The sequence below is a fragment of the Carassius carassius genome, chromosome 28 (assembly GCF_963082965.1).
Source record: "Carassius carassius chromosome 28, fCarCar2.1, whole genome shotgun sequence".
Classification (NCBI taxonomy): domain Eukaryota; kingdom Metazoa; phylum Chordata; class Actinopteri; order Cypriniformes; family Cyprinidae; genus Carassius; species Carassius carassius.
Window position 1 is genome coordinate 6,071,891 of NC_081782.1, and position 21,396 is coordinate 6,093,286.

The following is a 21,396-nucleotide window of genomic DNA, read 5'->3' on the forward strand; positions in this document are numbered from 1 at the left end:
ACTCCTCTGTCTCTCCGCATCACCGTAGCGACATTTTGAAGAATATCCGCTGAACACAAGCATTGTACGCCCTTCTGTGTATGGTGCTACGGTGATGCAGTTAAAAAATATGGTTATTTTTTTTTTTACTTAATTTGCATTGTAATTACCTAGACTAACCCAATTTTGCAACTTCATAAATGTTTAGTCTATGGGCAAATGCTGAAGTCCATGTAAATTATATATATATATATATATATATATATAATATCTTCTGCATTCCACTGCGCTCTTGAATAAGGAATTGCTGACAAATCAAATCTTGGAGGCCAGGTACAGTTAAGTGTAGGCTGGCAGTACTCCAGGCTGGCAAATGGAATAAAGTTATGAGCACAGTGGGTTTGTGGGTAATTGTGAGAGAGAGGGGCACTGTGAAACGCATTAACACAAGTCAACCCTGCTCACTCTTTATCAAGGCACGAGGTTTGGCATGCAGATGATATGTCAAACGAAGAACCCTGTAAGAACCCTGCAATTGTGACTTAAATTTACACTGAATGTGTTTACAGTTAATTACTCCTAATAATCAATCATTAATGATGATCTGTGATTAAATGGAGAACATACTGTAAATAATGAAAATCACGATCATGATTTTGAATTTAAATCATAACTTTTCTCACACAGTTCTGAGTTCATGGCCACAGCTCTGATAGTCACTCATAGTCAGTTGGGCCTTTTCCTTTCGAGTAACACTCTTGGTACTTTCAATATGAAAATAAATTTGCTTTTAACTCTGAGACAATAACAATTACCAAGTACCAGGAGTACAGCCTGAACCACTAAAGGCAGCATGATTTTTGTAAGACTGTTATTCAATGTAAAAATACATTAGGTTACACCAACAAAATTTAATTTTGTTCAGATGGAATCAGATGGAGTTCTTATATGGAGCCCCTAAAGAGACATGGTAAAAAAAAAAGTGTGAATGAAAGTGTGAATGTTTTGTGAGTGAACTCAAAGTTTCTCAAAAGAATGTAATACTTTTCCAAGATATTTAAAATCTTTTGAGAGACAATGCAAAGTTTCTCGGGAGAATGAAAAACTTTTTTGCTAGAAAATGCAAATATTTTGTGGCAGAATGCAAAGGTTATCGGAAGAATGCAATACTTTTGTGAGAACATGCAATGTTTTAAGGGAGAAAGCAAATTTTCTCAGAGGAATTTTTGTGAGAGAATTCTGCGAGAGAAGTTTTTTTTTTTTATGTTTCCATCCATACAATTAAAAGTACTCCAAATGGGATTCAAAATTACATTGAACCCCACAGACTTTTATGACATGGTCTAGAGACATTTTTCACAATATCTTTTGTGCAAATATTTTTAACTATCCCTTTAAGATATCAATTGAGGCTTGCCATGTTCTACCTAGTAGAGTTGTTTTATGGTTCATGTTGACTTTGAAAAAATAAACACCAAAGTCCTTTCAAATCAGTTATGCATAGCTGCCAACTCTCACGCATTCAGCGTGATACTCACGCAATTGACCAAATTCTCATGCTCTCACGCCACACCCCCATATTCTCACGCAGACTCGTGCAGCAGTGAGGAAAAATATTGCACCGCATGATCTCGCAAAGCAACTCGCAGAGAGACCAGACAGTTTAGTTCATTTTTTTTTGTGACAATTGTGAGGGAAATACACAATTTATTCCCATAAACTGTGTAGTCAGCCGTTCTCCCTCCCATCTGAACCGTGTGAATTGTGAATGCTGGCAGGTCAGTGAGTTACAGGGCGCTTCTTGTCTCCGTCCAGTTTAGGCTAGTAACTAATAAGCCTATGCGGTTATATACTGTAGTTTATAAAGAATTAAGTTAGCATTAGCAGAGTTGTTTGTTGCAGCAGCACTGAGCAGTTATTTTACATAACTTTATCATAAAAAACAGTATCTGGACATGCCTAGTAACATTAGGGCTGTCAAAAAAAAAATATATATATTTTCGAATATTCGTTTTTAGGTGTGCGTTAAGGAGGCTGCTTTAAGGCCCTGCCCGGGTATACTTCACATTCCAAGCTTTCCAAAGGCGGATGAGCTCGACACGCAGTACCACTTCTGTCTCATCATTCACCTCGTGCATGCACTGTTGTACGTCTCATAAATTGCCTGCACGCGGGCGGGGTGTGCAGCTTTCCGCGAGCCCTCTTGATGATGAAAATGACATATTGCAGCATAAATGCGGACGGCCAAAGTATATTTTGGCCTTTATCAGTGCAGCTCGAGATGCGATGACAATGTAAGTTTCATCGCATTACAATTTTCTTTTTAGCCTTTCCAGTTAAAGCCACTAGATGCAGTGCTGCAGCGACGTTCTTTCAAAATATTGCGGAAAAAAAGAACAACAATGTGGAGAAGACGTTGTTTACATCAAAACCTAAATCAAGCTGTTCACATAGAACGCATTTCGCACACTCGCGTCTCTCACAAAGAGAGCCGGATATTTAGAAAGCCATGTAAAATTAAAATTAACTTTTTTAAAAACTTATCTCGAGAATTTATGTTGGGTTTTTCCCATCCCACTGCATCTCATGTTTTTAAATGTAAAATGGACTCTGTGATTGGCTTTCCGCGCTCTGTATTAAACTATGCATGTATACATGATGCTGTTTTGTTTATAGTTGTTTAAGCAACTTAATTATAATTGGTTTATAAACATTTTTTTTTAAATATTATTCACTTAATAGTCATGTATTCTAATGCATTTATTAAACGTGCATTAGTAATATTTTGCTCAATGTGCCCTCTTGTGGCATCAGGATAGAAGCAAAAAGCTTCTCTTCATCTTAACTGAAATTATGCATTTTAAATTCGAATATAATTAGAATTTTGATAATATACAATTAAAAAATTCGAATTTAGTTTTTCAGCTATTTTGACAGCCCTAATGTAGTAAATGTTAATTATTGTTCCTTTTCAGGAACTCGAGCTGCGTCGAAACGCTTTTGGGGAACGTCCCTGACGAGACCGACTCTGAATATCGTGTGCAATCAGTCCATCGGAAAGGCGTGACGTCACGGGCGGGGTGACGTAGCGACCAGGAAGCTATAAAAGCACGTGCCGTGCAGCAGGCTTCAGCTTCGAATCTGTCAGCAAGCGCTCTGTGTGTGCATGTCAAAGTCTGTCCTGTTGGTCCTATTTATTGTTGTCTGTCCCTTAGCCATTAGAAGATCGCTAAAACAGCTTAATATGCCAAAACAAAAGCAAAGACCTAACATATGAAGGGCGATTCCAAGCCACGTTATAGATTGTGTGTTCCTCCCTGCCCTCGCTACATTACGAGTGGGGATACACACAGTTTGTGCGTGGCTTGCCTGGGATCGAAGCACGCTGAGTCGGCTCTCGAGGGGGCCGACTGCCCGCATTGTGAACGAATGCCAATGCGGACGCTTCGATCCCGCAGGGCTCTCTTTGAGAAGTGAGCCTTCGCAAGCGTTCCTCGCGATGCCGGTTCCGCTTTCGCCGAGGCGAAGTCGTGTCGGCATTCGTTGGGTTCGCAGATCGATCTGCTGGAAGGTATGGAGACGGGCACGTCCTTATCTCCTACGTTCCCACCAGATCTGCCTGATTCCGGGGTTTGGAAGCCCGAGCTTCGGCTCTTCCCCCCGAGCGTCGGGCTTGACGCTCTGCCTTTCTTTCTCCGAGGAGATTGACACGGAGGGCGTCGGCGAGCTTGTAGTTGCACAAACAAAGTTGCATAAGCACAGTATAAAACAAACAGTGTCATTATACGGGCAGCGTTAGTGAGCAGCTATTTAATCTCCGAGGGGATTAATATTGTTTGTGTGACTAAGCTATTCGCGCGCTGTCGAGGCAACGCGTGTATTACATCATTTTCAGTTTTGATGTGAATTTTTCCATACCCGACCGCGTGTCTGGTTATTTTAACTCCATTTAATAAGCAGGAGTTGGTTCTATCACTTCAATGTGTACTTTATCACAATCTAGACCGTGTTTACTTGTCTGATTGTTTGATTATTTTTAAATTCTGAGGAATATGACTCTGAGAAGTCAATATATCACTATATGTGTACTTTATCACAATCTAGACCGTGTTTACTTGTCTGATTGTTTGATTTCACTAAATTCTGAGGAATTTGGATTGCATTAGATTCTGAGGAATCTAATGACTGTTATCTAACTTCGAGAAGTTCAATATATCACTTCAATGTGTATTGTATCACAATCCAGACCGTATTTACTTGTCTGATTGTTTGATTTCATTAATTCTGAGGAATATAATGACAGTTATTTGACTCATGAAGTTAGATGTACTGGAGGGACTGCTGGGCGGGAGCAGCCCCCTCCGCGTACAAACAGTCACGACTACAGAGGGCAGCCCCTACTGGGGTAGAGCGGTGTCCACCTCATTACACGGTGCCCGTCTCACCTCAGTGCCCTCGGGAGGTGGGTCTGCCAACCCTGCCGGAGTTTCAGGGTGCAGCGGCCTCCAGCGAGCACTACTCAGTTATTTCCGCCCGTGAGCGTAGCGGAGCTGGGATGCTCGCCTCCCCTTCGGGGGCCTCTTACTCCAGAGATCAGTCTCGAGAGACTGATTCCCTTAGTACATTAGCTAGCAGCGTGGAAACTACTGCCAATGTATCTCAATGGGTCCTGCGCACAGTGGAAAGACAATAGTCGGCCTCCTGCAGGCTCTGGTTATGGAACAAAAAAGTGAATACCCTTTTTAGGAAGGAGGCCATCGAGGTGGTCCCTCCTCTAGTCAGGGAGTCCGGGTTTTATAGCCGGTATTTCATAGTTCCAAAGAAGGATGGGGAGTTGCGTTCGATCTTAGACTTATGTCATCTAAACCTCTCAGTAATGTCACTGAAGTTCAAAATGCTCACTGTCAAACAGATTGTAGCTCAAATCAGATCCGAGGACTGGTTTGTCACAATAGATCTCAAGACGCATACTTCCATATCCATCCTTCCACAACACAGGAAGTTTCTGAGGTTCGCTTTTGGGGGCAAAGCCTACCAAGACTGAGTACTTCCCTTTGGCCTCGCACTCTCACCCCGCACGTTCACGAAATGTGTAGATGCGACTCTGGTATCCCTCCGTATGCAGGGCATCCGCATTCTGAACTATATCGACGATTGGTTGATTCTAGCTCAATCAGAGCAGATGGCGGTTCGACATCGAGATGTCGTCCTCGCACACATGGGGGAGCTGGGTTTGAGACTAAACGCCAAGAAGAGTGTACTTTCTCCAGTTCAGAGAACCACCTATCTAGGCGTAGTGTGGAATTCGACCACGATGCAGGCACGTTTGTCTCCTGCTCGGATTGAGTCGATTCTCACATCAGTCGAGAGAGTCAAAGAAGGCCAGTCACTCACTGTCAAACAATTTCAGAGATTGTTAGGGCTGATGGCAGCTGCGTCCAACGTGATACCTTTTGGCCTGCTGCACATGAGACCCCTACAGTGGTGGCTCAAGTCCAAGGGCTTTTCCCTGAGGGGAAATCCACTTCCAGTTATCAAGGTCACGCGGCGGTGCCTTTCGTGCCTTAGACATGTGGAGGAAACCTTGGTTCTTGAATCAGGGCCCGGTGCTGGGAGTTCCTTGTCGCCGTGTAACGCTAGCAACAGATGCGTCCCTCACCGGTCGGGGTGCGGTCATGAGTGGCCACCCTGCCCGCGGTCTGTGGAGTGGTCGCCATCTAACATGGCACATCAATTGCCTAGAGATACTAGCGGTCTATCGAGCATTGAAATATTTCCTCCCAGACCTGAGAGGTCACCATGTGTTGGTGCGCACCGACAACACATCAGTGGTCTCTTATATCAATCACCAGGGGGGTCTGTGTTCGCGCCCCTTGTACAAGCTGGCACACCAGATCCTTCTGTGGTCCCAGAGCAAACTCCTCTCAATCAGAGCAGTGTATATTCCTGGGAGATTGAATGTGGGAGCAGACATACTGTCGAGACAGGGGCCGAGGCCCGGGGAATGGATGCTTCACCCCGAGGTGGTGAAGCAGATATGGAGAGTATTTGGCACAGCCCAGGTGGACCTCTTTGCGACTCAGGAGACATCGCAATGTCCCCTCTGGTTCTCTCTAGTTCATCCAGCTCCTCTGGGACTGGACGCTATGGTACAGACCTGGCCGAGGCTTCGTCTGTACGCTTTTCCCCCTATCGCTCTGCTCCCGGGAGTTCTGGCGAGAGTACGCCGGGACGGGGCCCGTCTACTACTAGTAGCCCCGTTCTGGCCGGGCCGAGTATGGTTCTCAGATCTAGTCTCGCTCCTCGACGGCTCTCCGTTGGAGATACCGATCAGGACAGACCTACTCTCACAGGCGCAGGGCACGATAATTCACCCTCGCCCGGAGTTGTGGAAGCTGTGGGTGTGGCCCCTGAGGGGGCACAGCTGTTAGCAGCTGGTCTCTCAACCGAGGTTGTTGAGACCCTACTCCAATCCAGAGCTCCCTCTACGAGGAAACTGTACACCCTGAAGTGGAAGCTCTTCACTTCATGGTGCAGACCGCCAGCTTGACCCAGCAGACTGCCCAGTTGGTACAGTTCTGGAGTTTTTGCAAGCCAGGCTCTCTGCGGGGTTATCCCACTCCACCTTAAAGGTTTACGTGGTGGCCATAGCTGCTTTCCATGTCCCTTTCAATGGTCAGTCAGTGGGTAGACACCCCCTAGTTACACGTTTCCTCCGCGGTGCGCTGAGGCTGAGACCTCCAGTACGATCCCGTGTTCCCCCCTGGGATTTGGTTGTGGTTCTAGAGGCTCTTTGTAAAGCTCCATTCGAGCCAATACAAGATATCTCAGATAGACATCTGACACTTAAAACTGCCCTGTTACTGGCAATCACCTCACTAAAGAGAGTTGGAGATCTTCAGGCCCTTTCGGTGGCCCCTACTTACTTAGACTTTGCCCCTGGTGTGGCCAAAGCATTCTTATACCCTCGAGCGGGTTATGTTCCGAAGGTTCCCTCTGTTACACCACAACCTATCGTACTGCAGGCCTTCTGTCCTCCTCCCTTTCGGGAGCCAGACCAAGAGAAGCTAAACTGTATGTGTCCAGTGCGAGCACTGGACGCATACGTCCACAGAGCTGCCCTGTGGAGAAAATCAGACCAATTGCTTGTTTGCTACGGTCCTTCTAACAAGGGTTCTCCTGCCACCAAGCAGACCCTTAGTCGTTGGATAGTCGAGGCTATCAACGTCTCCTATGAGTCCTCTGGTCTTCCCCCTCCTTTGGGGGCCAAGGCTCACTCTACTCGGGGTATGGCGGCCTCCAAGGCCTTCTCAGCAGGTGTGTCCCTCTTGGACATCTGCAACGCTGCGGGGTGGTCCACGCCCTCCACATTTGTCCGATTTTACGATCTTGACATGCGAGCCACGCCGGGCTCTTCTGTTCTCTCGTCTTAGCTGTGCTCTTTTGACTACACACTAGGCAGGGATTTGGAAGTCTGGCAGCGTGGGCACATCGTTCCCCAAAAGCGTTTCGACGCAGCTCGAGTTCCTGAAAAGGAACGTCTCAAGGTTACGTATGTAACCCTAGTTCCTTGAAGGAACGAGACGCTGCGTCGCAGAGCCATACTCCGGGCACCCCTGCCGGCGCTTGCTTCCCTACTCGAAGCTGAAGCCTGCTGCACGGCACTTGCTTTTATAGCTTCCTGGTCGCTACGTCACCCCGCCCGTGACGTCACGCCTTTCCGATGGACTGATTGCACACGATATTCAGAGTCGGTCTCGTCAGGGACGTTCCCCAAAAGCGTTTCGACGCAGCGTCTCGTTCCTTCAAGGAACTAGGGTTACATACGTAACCTTGAGACGTTTTCTAAGAACAGAATGTCAAGTCAACGTCATCCCATATTAAAATGATTTTATTTATATCAATCACAACTCATCAATCATGTCCAGATATTTGATATTTAGTGGTGTCAGTATGGATAAATTTGAATTATCTGTTATAGGATGTTACCTAAAGTGTCAGGGACAGGCAAGAAAAGAACGCTTGTATCAGCCGTCCACACTTCTGCTAATGCAAGGATTTTGTGTTTGTATTTTTTTCCATACCAAGCCACGCCCCTCCATAAGCCCCTCCCCCATAACAAAGCCAGAATCTCACTCTAAGCTGAACTCAAAAGTTGGCAGCCCTGAGTAATGTTATTTGGTGAGCTTTGAAAACCAATGCAGCCTAATGCACGTTTTAAATTCCATGTGTTATGATGCATTTCACAGGCATAAGCTTCCACCGAAACGCCAATCACATTTTTTCTGCTCACTAAATTTATGCTTTAAAATACTGGCCCCCCTTCCCTTCCCTCACCCCTGCTCACGGTTCCATTACCGCCCAGTCAGTGCAATAAGTGCTAATGTAGCAGAACCGATGGCCAGCAACGCTGTCTTACTCAGCACGCCTGGCCCATCAAATCCAACTTTTCACTGCCCATTTTCATCTGCAGCAGATTGTGAGCAAGGCGGCACTTTGTCATGGCAGACTCTCATCCGTCCATCGTCCCCGCTTCCAAACTGATTGGGGCAATAACAAAGAGCAGCCCAGCCCCATAATTTATTTTATGGCAAATGTATTATTCAGGAGCCCCACTGTAATTTATTCATGTTCCACATTGCCTTATTACGGTTTAAACATCTGTTATTTTGGTTTATGGACTAGTGCCAGTGTGTGGGTCGCTCTTTATACTTAATGGTTTCATCAAAGGGACAAGCGATGTCTTCCCGCTGCACTGGCGTTAAATGTCCTCAATTTAATAATGTTGTACAGAACTAAAATAGAGTCATGCTCTGTGATGCTCAAACTTGTGGTCGTTCTTCTACCATGCTCTTTCTTTTTCTTCTGCTACTTCATCTTTCATGACCGGCACTAACATGAAAAGACATCCGTCTTCACAGAACAAAGGCGAGATCTTTTGTTTTAATAATATTTTCCCTCCTCACACACGAACATTCCTCTTTTCATTCTTTCTTTAGAGTCTCGTGAGCCATGCTGCGATGCATGCAAACACATACGAATGATTCAAACTTCTGTCTATTGATGTCGTAACATTAAATTCACTTTGTTCAGTTCCCCCGCTGGCTCTGGTGATCATGGGATTAGAAATGGAGAGGTCAAAGCTGGTTTCCTTTCTCAGGTTGGTGTGCATGTCACATGGGGGCAACCCACTGGCCACTCTGCTTTGGACTAAAGTGAGAGAAATTCATCTTCTGTTGCCGTTTTCTTTTCCTGGAATAAACATTTGGCCTCTTCCTTCACAAAAAGGACCCAAAAGTTAATACATTAACTATTAACTAACTATTAGCAGTACTTTTTTTTTGCTAACATTTAATACAAATATAAATGTTCTTTGTTAGTTCTAGTTAAATCAGGTCCATAAAGTAATACTAAAGATAAAACTTTTGATTTAAATTATGTATTAGTAAATGTTGAAATTAAAATGAACTCAAATTAATAAATGCTTTAGAATTATTTTTCATTGGTAGTTAATATAGTCAAGTAATGGAAACAAATGGAACCTTATTGTAAAACTCTCAAAGTTGATGAATGCATTGAACACATTAATTAATTTAACTGTTTTTTTGTTGAAGACCTCAGAGGTGGGTTAAACCAAAAAACATAATTTTTTTTGGGTAGGGCGTATAAGGATAATTTTTTAGTTTATCTAGCATATGTGATGGTTCCCAAACCCAAAAAACATGGAATTTGTGCCTCTAAAAAGTCACGAGACACCAAAGTGTACTGCATTCATGGAATTTGCCACTATAAATTGGTCCAAATGTTATGTTCAGCAGGTAGCTGTTAGATGAAAAATGATGGGCTGCATCATTCAACCATGAGAAAGCTGTTTACCAAAATGCTTTTCATGCCAATTACCATGAATGTAAGGCCAAAGTAAAGTCACAGTGGAACGTAGATTGCTAAAGTAATTTGAAGCTAGGTGGAATCTGGCAGGTGAACCAGTGGTTGTTACATTCTTAAATATTTTATCAACCTCTTGTTTTTTATGAAGCATTGGCACCTCAGACAGCTTAATAAATGTGATGCAAAGCTTCAGTGCCACTGAGAATTCTGCTGAGTCGGAGGACTACCTGAAGATAACAGTGTGCATATGTTAACAAAGAACAAAAGCAGTGCTTTTTATAAAGGCCATTCAACATTTCTTAAAGACACTCTGAGAGTGGCTCTCGGGTAATGTTAAGTGGACTGCCCTTATGTGAATTTTTCTCTTAAGAAGGACATTAAGAAACTATGATAAATTCATTTTTTTTATCCACCCATTTATACAGTAGTTTGGGTGGGGTGGGGTGGGGTGGGGGTGAGTGTGAGTGAATGACTAAACTCAGCAAGCCTAAGGGAAAGCTGAAAGCTGCAACCAAGAACTTTATTAAACGTCTGTGTTGAGAGACAGAGAGAAGATGTCAAGCTTTAAATCATTTGCAAGTGAAGTCTAGGCCGCCGAATCTACTTGTCAATTCATGTAGTGTCCCGCAGACAGACTCACAGTGGAGACTCTCAGTTTACTTTGATAAAATATGTCATTCCTGACATCTCTAATAATTTTCAGCTAATGCAAATGTTAGCGTCTGCAACACTGTTGACTGGATGACTGATCTCTGACACAAATGTCTTTTTCTAGAAGAAAAGTATCTATCTATCTATCTATCTATCTATCTATCTATCTGTCTATGTGTCTGTCTGTCTGTCTGTCTAATGTACAGGTGCATCTCAATAAATTAGAAATTCTATTTATCTATCTATCGATCGATCGGTCGGTCGGTCGGTCTGTCTGTCTGTCTGTTTAATGTACAGGTGCATCTCAATAAATTAGAAATTCTATTTATCTATCTATCTATCTATCTATCTATCTATCTATCTATCTATCTATCTATCTATCTATCTATCTATCTATCTATCTATCTATCCATCCATCCATCCATCCATCCATCCATCCATCCATCCGTCCAATGTACTGTATATCTGTTTTTCTGTCTGTGTCTGTCCTTATCTGTATGCATGTGTCTATGCATATGTCTGTCTGTCTGTCTTTCTGTCTATCATTCCATCCATTCGTTTTTCTCACCATCTGTCTATCTGTGTTATCGGTTTTCTCTTTTTCAGAATGGAGAAGTACTGTCAACTAGCTGGGAAGAGTACGTTGTGTCACGTCGGTCCAGTAGTGTGTTGAAAATGGGGGTGATGCCAGAGGACAATCATGCTGTGCTGTGGTGCGAGAGCGTTAACCAAGTGTCACGTTCACCAATTTCCCTTACTCGCACTGTCATCCTCCTTTGTGAGTAGTTCAGAACACGTTATAGCTAATGATCTTAAAAAATCTTCTGCTCAAAAACCAATCAAACTTCTAAGGCCACAAGCCTCTTGTTGCTAGTAGATTTTAAACAAAAGCTTGATCTTTCATGACACACTGTCACTTACCATAAGCCAATTACACATGGCTGTATCATGGCTGACAAGTAAATCAGGTCAATACTTGCTGCTTCTTGAATTTTCTGTAATCTTTCATTAACAGAGGATGGTTCATGACGGTCTTGTCACAACAAATTCCAATGTCAAACAACCCTTTCTTATCTCAAATCTACATGCATTGCCCTGTACGGCTTATATAGAGTATATCTTAGTGAACACAAATACTGATTACAGTTGGGTGTTATTAGAAGATCTCTCTAGACAATTCACTCACAATTTCATCGATAATCTAGATCATTATTTCAGTACTGTGAGAGATTCATGAGAACATATCTTAATGGCCTCAAACATTTTCTGGCATGACTAGCGTGTTTAAACAATTTGCTGGAAAGATCTGCTGACTTTCCATTTATCTTGCCTCTCTTTGTGCCATGGTATTCACTTTTCCTCATAGTTGAGCCAGTCGAGGTACAGTAACTGGGTACATTTGAAGCCATAGAGGGAAAGGAGATCAATCTGTGCTGTTACACTTCTAGTAATCCTCCAGTCCACATCCACTGGTGACTTGGGTTCAAGGAGCTCAACAAAGCAGATGTTATCATCTCTGAGGTATTCAACCCAACTTTAGAGCCAATATTGAGAGTGTGGAAACTCTTCCACATAGTGCTCTAACATACTCTTACATAGCTTCTGTTTTTAATGTCTGTCTGATGAATAAAACTTCATTTAGGATCTTATTTAATCTAATTTAATCTCATTTAAGGATCTTCAGTTTTGAATAAGTCCTTTATTAGATGGTAGTGGTGGTTAATATGGTATACAAAAATTGTTAATAATACAATAAACTATAGTTGTATTACATTATTTAAGAGTTTCTAGTGATCACTTTTCATGAAATTCTTCAAGAAGTGGCACAAGATGACGTGCTGGTCCTTCAAGAGTCACTCTCAACTTATCTGTCCATAAAGCCAAAAAGTCTTCATGTATTTCTCACACTTCAGCATGTTATTCTTATTAAGTCAGGGTAATGTTTTAGGATTTTTTTACCCAAGTCTCTGAGAACATGTCACCTTGTAATTGTGGAGACTCCAGGTAGGTAGGTTGCAGTTCTGTAAAATGGTGGCGCTGGAGACTAAATGGTTTCAGATGCTTTCACATTAATTTTCAAATCTTTTGCAGCTAACATTCTTCTCCACCTGTTTTTTTTCTGACCCATCTGACCCAATGAGCATTTTTCTGTACAATGGTCATGTCTTAACTTTGCAATTTATTTATTGCATTAGTTTTTAATATTTTTCATTGGCATTCAATAATTTTGTGTGTGTGTGTGTGTGTGTGTGTGTGTGTGTGTGTGTATCAATAATAAATGTAAATAAATATAAAGAACTTTTAAAACAAAAAATGCATCACTGTTGCCACAAAAATATTAAGCAGCACAGTGTTAATATTAGGAAATACTTCTTAAGAGCCAAAACAGCAGATTAGAATGATTTCTGAAAGATCATGCGACACTCAAGAGAGTAATGGATGCTAACAATATAGCCTTGCCATCACAGGAATCACATTGTAAAATATATTTTAAAAGAAAACAGTATTGTAACTGTATTAATAGTGATAATATTTTACAGTATTACTGATTTTACTGTCTTTTTGAGTTAATACTTTTAAGTGTTTTTTCTTTATAAAAAATTTTTTTAAACTAATCTTAATTATTTAATATTTATATACTATACATTTTACTATGTTTAATATACAAACTGTCCCAAATGGAAGTGGTTTATTATATTTTAAATATATATATATATATATATATATATATATATGTATGTCACAGAGTCACCAGTAACACCTGCCACACCATCAGAGTCCAATCACCCGACTCCGCCCATCCGCTCATTATCACCAGATTACTGAACTCACCACACCTGCACCAGCTCATCACTGTCACGTCAGAGAATCACCGACTCTACTCTCTGTACTACTCTTGGAATCATCTGAATACCTGAACGTCTGATCATCCTGCTTACCTACCACCATCTGTCATCCGTGTCCAGTCAGTTCCTCCGGTGTCCACCCTTCGTATGTACAGCAAGTATCCTCAAGTCATCCTCTTAACATCCGACTCAGCTCAACTATTCCTCTGCAAGATTGTGTGATACCATCTCCTGTCTCCATAATTCCAATAAACATCTACTTACCTGCATACCCTGTTGTCTCTCTCTTCTGTCCGTGACAGAAGACCAGACCGACTGTATGCAAAGAGCTGTTGGATTGGAAGATGACCCTTCACGGGTCTCTCTCGCCGAGCAAGCACAAGCTGGTGATCCACCACTTCCACCTCGTCTTCAATCTCCTTCAATGCCTGCCTCTCACAGTCCCATGGCCCGACCTGCAACGTACACCGGTGAGGTGGAGGGTTGCAGCGGGTTTCTACTACAATGTTCACTCTACTTTGAGATGCAAGTACATGCCTTCCCTACTGATCGTACTAAGATCACCTATTTGATCTCCCTCCTCTCTGGTCCCACCCTCCAATGGGCTCAGTCGATCTGGGAAGCCAATGGCACCCTCACTCGCTCATGGGATGCTTTCGCCACCCACTTCAAAGAAGTTTTCGGCCTCAACACCTCCGCTCTCTCCATCCATGATCAGTTGTACCGCCTTCGTCAAGGAAATTTGACCGTGAGTGAATATGCTTTACATTTCCGCACTCTAGCCGCCAACTGTGGATGGAATGAAACTGCGCTAATCACCTGCTTTCGTCAAGGATTGAATCCTACCATCCGCCATCAAGTAGCAGTTTATGTTGATGTCATCGGCTTAGAAAACTTCATTCAGCGTACCATTCGCATATCTCAGCGTCTCACCCTCTGTGCTTTGGACCAACCCGCTGTGCACCCTCTGCCTCCCACACCATCTATAACCCTTCCAGCACCTAAGCCTATGCAAATCGACTCATACCATCTCACTGCAGTAGAACGTCAACGACGCATTCAAAATGACCTCTGCCTCTACTGCGGTTCGGAAGGACATCTCATTTTGCAGTGCCCAGTTTAACCACCACGCCCAGCGGTGAGTACAATCCAGATTCCTCCTATGATATCACCATTATCACGTACTCCGGTCATGATAGTGACCCGTTCCCACTCTGTTTTAGCATATGCTCTCATTGACACCGGCTCCTCTGGGAACTTCATCTCCCACGAACTCCTCAAGAAGCTCAGTCACCCAAGGAGAAGGATCACGAAGTAGTTAGAGATCCACACCATCTTGGGTAGTCCACGGCCCAGCGGTTTACCCAAGATGGTGTGGATCTCTAAAGTCTGTCATCAATCCCCCATAGTCTCACTTCGCATTGGATGTCTTCATCAGAAGGAGATTTCATTTGTGGTGCTGGAAGGGTCCACCGCGGATATCATCCTGGGACGCCCGTGGATGTCAGTACACTCCCCGCAAGTCAACTGGACCACTGGGGAAATTACGTAATGGGGTGAATCCTACTCTTTATCTTGTCTACTACCTGGTATCAAGATCTGTCATCAGAAACCCTCTCCCGATGATTTCCACTCTTCCTCTCATCTTCACCTCAACTCCACGTCGATCGAAAGTCCAGAATCTAGCCATCCAACAGAGATTCCCCTTGAGTACCGGGCGTTCCAGGAAGTGTTCAGCAAACAACAAGCGACACAGTTACCACCTCATTGGCCATGGGACTGCGCCACTGACCTGCCGCCTGGAGCCACACAACCCAAAGGCCGGATCTATCCACTGTCCATCCCGGAGCAGAAGGCCATGGATGAGTACATCAAAGAAGCCTTACAACAACGGTTCATTCGACCTTCCACTTCCCCTGCTGCATCCAGCTTTTTCTTCGTGGGAAAGAAGGACGGAGGCTTGAGGCCGTGCATTGACTACTGTGCACTCAATGAACAAACGGTCAAATTCGGCTATACCCTTCCTCTGGTCCCAACTGCTCTGGAACAACTACATGGAGCTAAAATCTTCACCAAACTGGATCTCAGAAGTGCCTACAATCTCATACGCATCCGAAAAGGCGACAAGTGGAAAACTGCTTTCATTACTCAATCAGGGCACTATGAATATCTCGTTATTCCCTATGGGCAGTCCAACTCTCCATCTGTATTTCAAGCCTTCATGAACGAAGTGTTCCGTGAGTTTCTGCATCAATTCGTGATTGTTTATATTGATGACATCTTAATCTTCTCCAAGAGCTTGACTGAACACCATCACCACGTCTGTCAAGTTCTCCAAAAACTCAGAGATCATCAGTTGTTCCTGAAGTTGGAAAAGTGTGAGTTCCACCGTACCACTGTTCACTTCCTCGGCTATGTCATCAGCCCACAAGGCATCCAAATGGACCAGAGGAAGGTGGACACCATCATGAACTGGTCACAACCCACCACCGTCAAGGACCTCCAGAGATTCTTAGGATTTGCAAACTTCTACCGTCGTTTTATTCATCAATACAGTATCATCAGTTCACCACTCACCTCTCTCCTCAAGGGCCGACCCAAGTCTCTGTCCTGGAACCCAGCTGCTACTCAAGCCTTCCAACAACTGAAGAACGCCTTCTCTTCTGCTCCCATCCTGGTCCATCCCAATCTGGACCTCCCCTTCGTGGTCGAAGTGGACGCCTCATCGACTGGGGGGGGGTGGGGGGTGGGGGGGGGGGGTTGGCTATTCTATCACAGCAGCAGGGGAAGCCTCCAGTACTCCATCACAGTTTCTTCTATTCCAAGAAACTGTCCCTGGTGGAGCGTAATTACGACATCGGTAATCGGGAACTTCTGGCTATCAAGATGGCTTTCGAAGAATGGAGACACTGGCTGGAGGGAGCACACCATCAAGTCGAAGTTATTATGGACCACCGTAACCTCGAATATCTTCAAGAAGCCAAACGTCTAAATCCTCGCCAAGCTCGATGGGCCCTCTTCTTCACCCATTTCAACTTCCGAGTTACATATCGACCTGGAGGCAAGAACCTTAAAGCAGATGCCCTCTCCCTCTCATGCGCCTGAGCCCGAAGTATCACCTCCAAAAGCTATACTTCCTCCAGCCATTATCATTAGTCCCATCGAATGGTCAATGGAGGATCGTATCCGGGAAGTCACCCGTTCCGAGCCAGCTCCGCCGGGAGGTCCTGAGGGAAGGATATATGTTCCATCATCACTACGCCTGTCCCTCACAGACTCAGTTCACACGTCTCCGGGGCTCTGGACATCCAGGCAGCCGGCGAACCCTCTCGCTCCTTCGTAACCAGTTCTGGTGGCCCACCATCGCACAGGATGTCTCCCAGTACGTTCGTGGATGCTCAGTCTGTGCCATCTCCAATACTCCACGACGAATCCCCGAAGGGAAGCTGAAGCCACTTCCCATACCACGTCGTCCATGGTCCCATCTGGGCGTCGACTTTATGACCTTTCTCCCACCTTCAGATTCACACACCGGTATCCTAGTCGTGGTCGACCGCTTCTCCAAGGCATGCAATCCGTCACTTTGGTCTACCAGAAGACATTGTAACAGATAGAGGTCCCCAATTCATCTCCCGAGTCTGGCATGCTTTCTTCAGATTACTCAGAGTCTCAGTCAGCCTATTTTTGGGGTACCATCCTCAATCCAATGGCCAGACTGAGCACAAGATTCAGGAGATCGGGAGATACCTGCAAACCTACTGCCACCAGAGCCAAGGCAGCTGGAACCGCTTCCTCCCATGGGCCGAGTATGCACAGAACTCACTACGCCAAGACACCACCGGTTTAACACCGTTTCAGTGCATACTTGGGTACCAGCTTCCTCTCTTCCCCTGGTCAGGAGAGCCATCAGAGGTCCCAGCGGTCAACACCTGGTTCGAAACGAGTGATAGGGTATGGGACTCAGCACACATCCATCTCCAGTGAGCAGTGCGAAGACACAAGAGCCAGGCCGACACCAGGAGAGGAGATACACCCCAGTACCAACCAGGTCAGGGTTAGCCTTGAATTGATTGCTGGAGAAAATAAGTTCTTTACAATCTTTGATTATTAGTCCTGAATCCTTCACACTAAATAATGTAAGTATCAGTGTACCTTTATGATAAAGAACATCTCCCATCATACTTGTTCATCCTTGTAATTGCTTTGCTTTAATAAATTTTTATTTATTTATGACACTGTTTCTATATCTTGCTTTGATAGGTCCATCAACAATATAAACTACAGTACCATCTAAACCAGTGGTTCCCAACCCTGGTCCTTGAGGCCCCCCCAACACTGCACATTTTGCATGTCTCCTAAATCAAATACTGCACGTTTTGCATGTCTCCTAAATCAAACACACATGACTCAGGTCATCAGCTCATTAGTAGAAACTCCAAGACCTGAAATTGGTGTGTCAGAGAAAAGAGACTTCCAAAACGTGCAGTATTTGGGTGCCTCCAGGACCAGGACTGATCTAAACACTCTCACAAGTTATTCCACTGCCAGCGAAAAGCTTCGTGAGGTGTAGCGCCTGATTAAAGGAATAATTCTCAATTATTGTTCGAAATAAAGCCAGCGAGCCTTGACCTGGGAGTGATTCAAAGTCTCCATCAAGACTCTGCTTTTACTTTAGATTCTATTAGTTACTACACAATATTCTGTGAGATCAGGGGCTTTTAGAGTCTCTCTTTTTTTTAATCTCTCGCTCTTCCCCTCAAGAGGTTGATTTGAATGAAACATAAGTGAATAAAAGCTGACCTGAGGATGCTCGGCGCTTCACAGAACCCAACTTGTTCATTTGGAGGTTGTTACATCTGATCTTACATTTAGAGTTTGGTGTTAATTATTATATTTTTTTCTCAGAGCTTTTTATGCTACTTTTGTTTATTAATTTGGCCATAACTAACCATGAAGCCAGGGTCAACCCTTTATGCAGGTGTCAATTAGCTTAGCAAATGAGCAGAATTAAAAACATTGGCAATTAAAATAGTGAAAATGCTTTTTTCACTATGTTCCCCAGAAGAACATTTAGAAATAAGATGGATTTTATTGTCATTTTCTGTCACTAATGTAATGTCTAATATATGTATTCAACTCATTTCAAAACTTTGCTCAAGTGGCTTTGCTAAATTTGCCTCACTGAAATATGTTCATGCATTTAGTGAGATTACAAGAGCCACATTGGACGCCAACACTTTTGTTCAAATGATTTTCTTTGCATTTAATCATCAAACACATGAACTATAGTATCTCTGATTAAACAAATAACAGTAATATGATTGAATGTTTCCACTCTTGTGTGTAAAGTGAGCACTTTTGCTGCATTCCAGGCAGGTTTTTGAACACGTAAATCACAACTTTAAACCACGACTCACGACTTTGTAGCATTCCCGGCAAGTCATGCCAAACTACCTGAGCGCAAGATTATTAGCTAGATTATTTAATTTATTACATGTTATATTGTCCTAAAGTCTATTTCTCACCATGTACCACTTGCATAAACACTGCATCCGTAGACAATATTATCCATATGGGTTGCCATTGTTGTTTCGCGAGCTATGTGACATCAGAGCTCGGAACTGGAGTTCACGGATGGGAAGTCACGGGTTTGACTGCAGTTCCAGTGGTTGGAAAAACACAGGTTACGGGTTGCCTGGAACACGGCATTACATTCCTTATAATAGCCCTTTTCATAGCGATATATATTGTGCTCAATAAAAGTGAAAGTTCTCATATGAAATATTTGTTTTTCAGGGGATAATAGTGGGATGATGACAATGTCTAACCTGATGCATAAAGTGTCAAGTGAGGAGACGTACGTCTTTTCTGACTTGTGAAGGCAACCACTTCTCTAGGGTTCGTGCTGAAGAGCTCACTGTTTAATGTGAGTGACCGTTAGCATTTTTAACATTTAGGTAGAATGATCCCTTATAACTCAATTTAAGCATAAAGGAGTTGCTTAACTACTAAGGTCAGGCAGAGCCATGTCTGTGTGTGAACTACAGAACAATAAAGTTGTGCAGACTGCATCGAAGCAGGTGTTTTCACAGCGTGGTGTGTCACGAGAGCTACTTCTCATCCTCCAGCCCAGCCATAATCTTGCCACCTACTGCTTCGACTCCTGCAACAAAGCCAATAAAGTTCAGTACAGCCATTTTAAAATGTATATAATTAGAAATGTTTCTTGAGCAGCAAATGAGCATCTTAGAATGATTTTTGCAGGATCGTGTAATCATAAAGAATGGAGTAATGGCTCCTGGAATAAAATTTTATTTTTTTATATAAAACATCTATTTTTAATTGTAATAATATTTCACAGTATTACAGTTCTTAAAGGATTTTTTGATCAAATAAAATATATGCAGCCTTGGTGAGCATAAAATGGATTAGCGTCCTTAAACATTTAAATGGTGTTTAAATGTATCATATTTCGGTGTATTTAAACTTAAATAGTACCAAAAAATAAATCAGTGAATATAAAAAAATATATAATGAAGTATTATATCTTTATATATGTATAACATGCTGTTACATATTTTCACTTTTTAAATTCTTTTATTGCATTGTTTGTTCAAAATACTAAAAGTGTTCAACAAGTAAAAATTTCATGTGTGCAGCGAATAAAACTGTCAACAAAAGAGTTGAGCATAAAAGTTTCTTAATAAAGAGTCTATGAATCTTAATATCCTCATCAATCATGTATGAGGTGTTAATGGATAGGGTCAGAACTGTTTTGTTTGAGAGTATGGATGAAAGTATCTGTTCTATTGGGTGAAAGTAACTTTTTTCACAATTTCTTTTGTGGATATGCCTAAGAATCAGTTACATTCTAACTAGTTGTTATTGTGTCTGAGTCAGATCCGGCAGTGAGTGTGAAAATCGTGGCCAAGCAGCTGGAGCTGTACAGGGGTCAGACGCTGGATCTGGACTGCCTGGCTGGAAGCAGCAATCCCACGGCAAATATCAGCTGGAGTTTGGGCCCCGTCATGTACTAAAACACTCCATTACACATCATAACACTCAAATGCACACACACCCACAGCTAATACTGTATTACATAGTCCAGCACTCCTAAGGGGATTTTGCAATCCAGCCGATCTATTCACATCAACAGACTGCAGAGAATTGCCCCTTGGCTCACAAAACACAGGCAAATACATGTGCATTTCAGGTGTATTTGGTTTCAAAATGACCCAGGTTGTTTTTAATGCTGACAAGTGTGCAATAGTTGATGACGTCTGATCTGTGAAAAAAAAAAAAAAAAGAGTTTGTGCAGGAAGGTTCAATAAAAGCTCTTTGGAGAAGCAAGAAAGTGTGAAATGTTTGCAAAGACTGATGGGAAGTTTGGCAGTCCGTCCTGGGAATTTTTTTTAATGTCTCTATTAGGTTTCGACTGGCAGCCGGTTATCACTAAGTCATTACCTTGTTAGAGTCTGTCTCTAGCGCTGTCAATACGTGGCCAGTTGAAGGAAAAAAATCTTTGAAGCTATTGTGAGTAGATCAGTTGTAGTTGTTTACCAGCTAAGCCAAACGTTATGGCTCAGCTTTTATTTCTAAAGAAATTCAGCTATAAAACTATAGCGTTTGTGAGCAGAGGAGTGGTCTGCTTAGAGTTTTATAGGTTTTCATGTTTGTTGGATGGTCCCTGCGGGGCCGTAACGCATGTCGGGCAAACAAAAAGATTTCACAGTAGGTGAATGCGGTTACTGTGAAGGCCTTTATCGAATATTCATAGTCTATTTTTGCGATGTTATACCAAGGGGAGTTTTTTGAAATTGTTCTTCTTTTATAAAACGTCCATGTGAAATAACACTATATATTGTCTCACGTCTTTTATGAAGCTTGATTTTTCTCTTAATCAAGTTAATCTATATTATTGAACATAAGCCATTTAATTGATCATAAGCCTTTGCACTATATCTTTCTTTCTTTCTTTCCATTAATTACTTGCTAATTTATGTTTTTTTTCACTAGTGTGTAGATTTTAAAC

The 21,396-nt window shown here is 42.9% G+C and overlaps 1 long non-coding RNA gene across 1 annotated transcript; it reads left to right on the plus strand.

Annotated features, from left to right (window-relative positions):
• Window positions 1-11,020: 11,020 nt before the first annotated feature.
• Window positions 11,021-19,824, plus strand: LOC132107787 (uncharacterized). Its single transcript, XR_009424357.1, has 3 exons — window positions 11,021-11,296; window positions 19,161-19,290; window positions 19,412-19,824. It is a non-coding gene; the product is annotated as an uncharacterized LOC132107787 (long non-coding RNA).
• The last annotated feature ends 1,572 nt before the right edge of the window (window positions 19,825-21,396 follow it).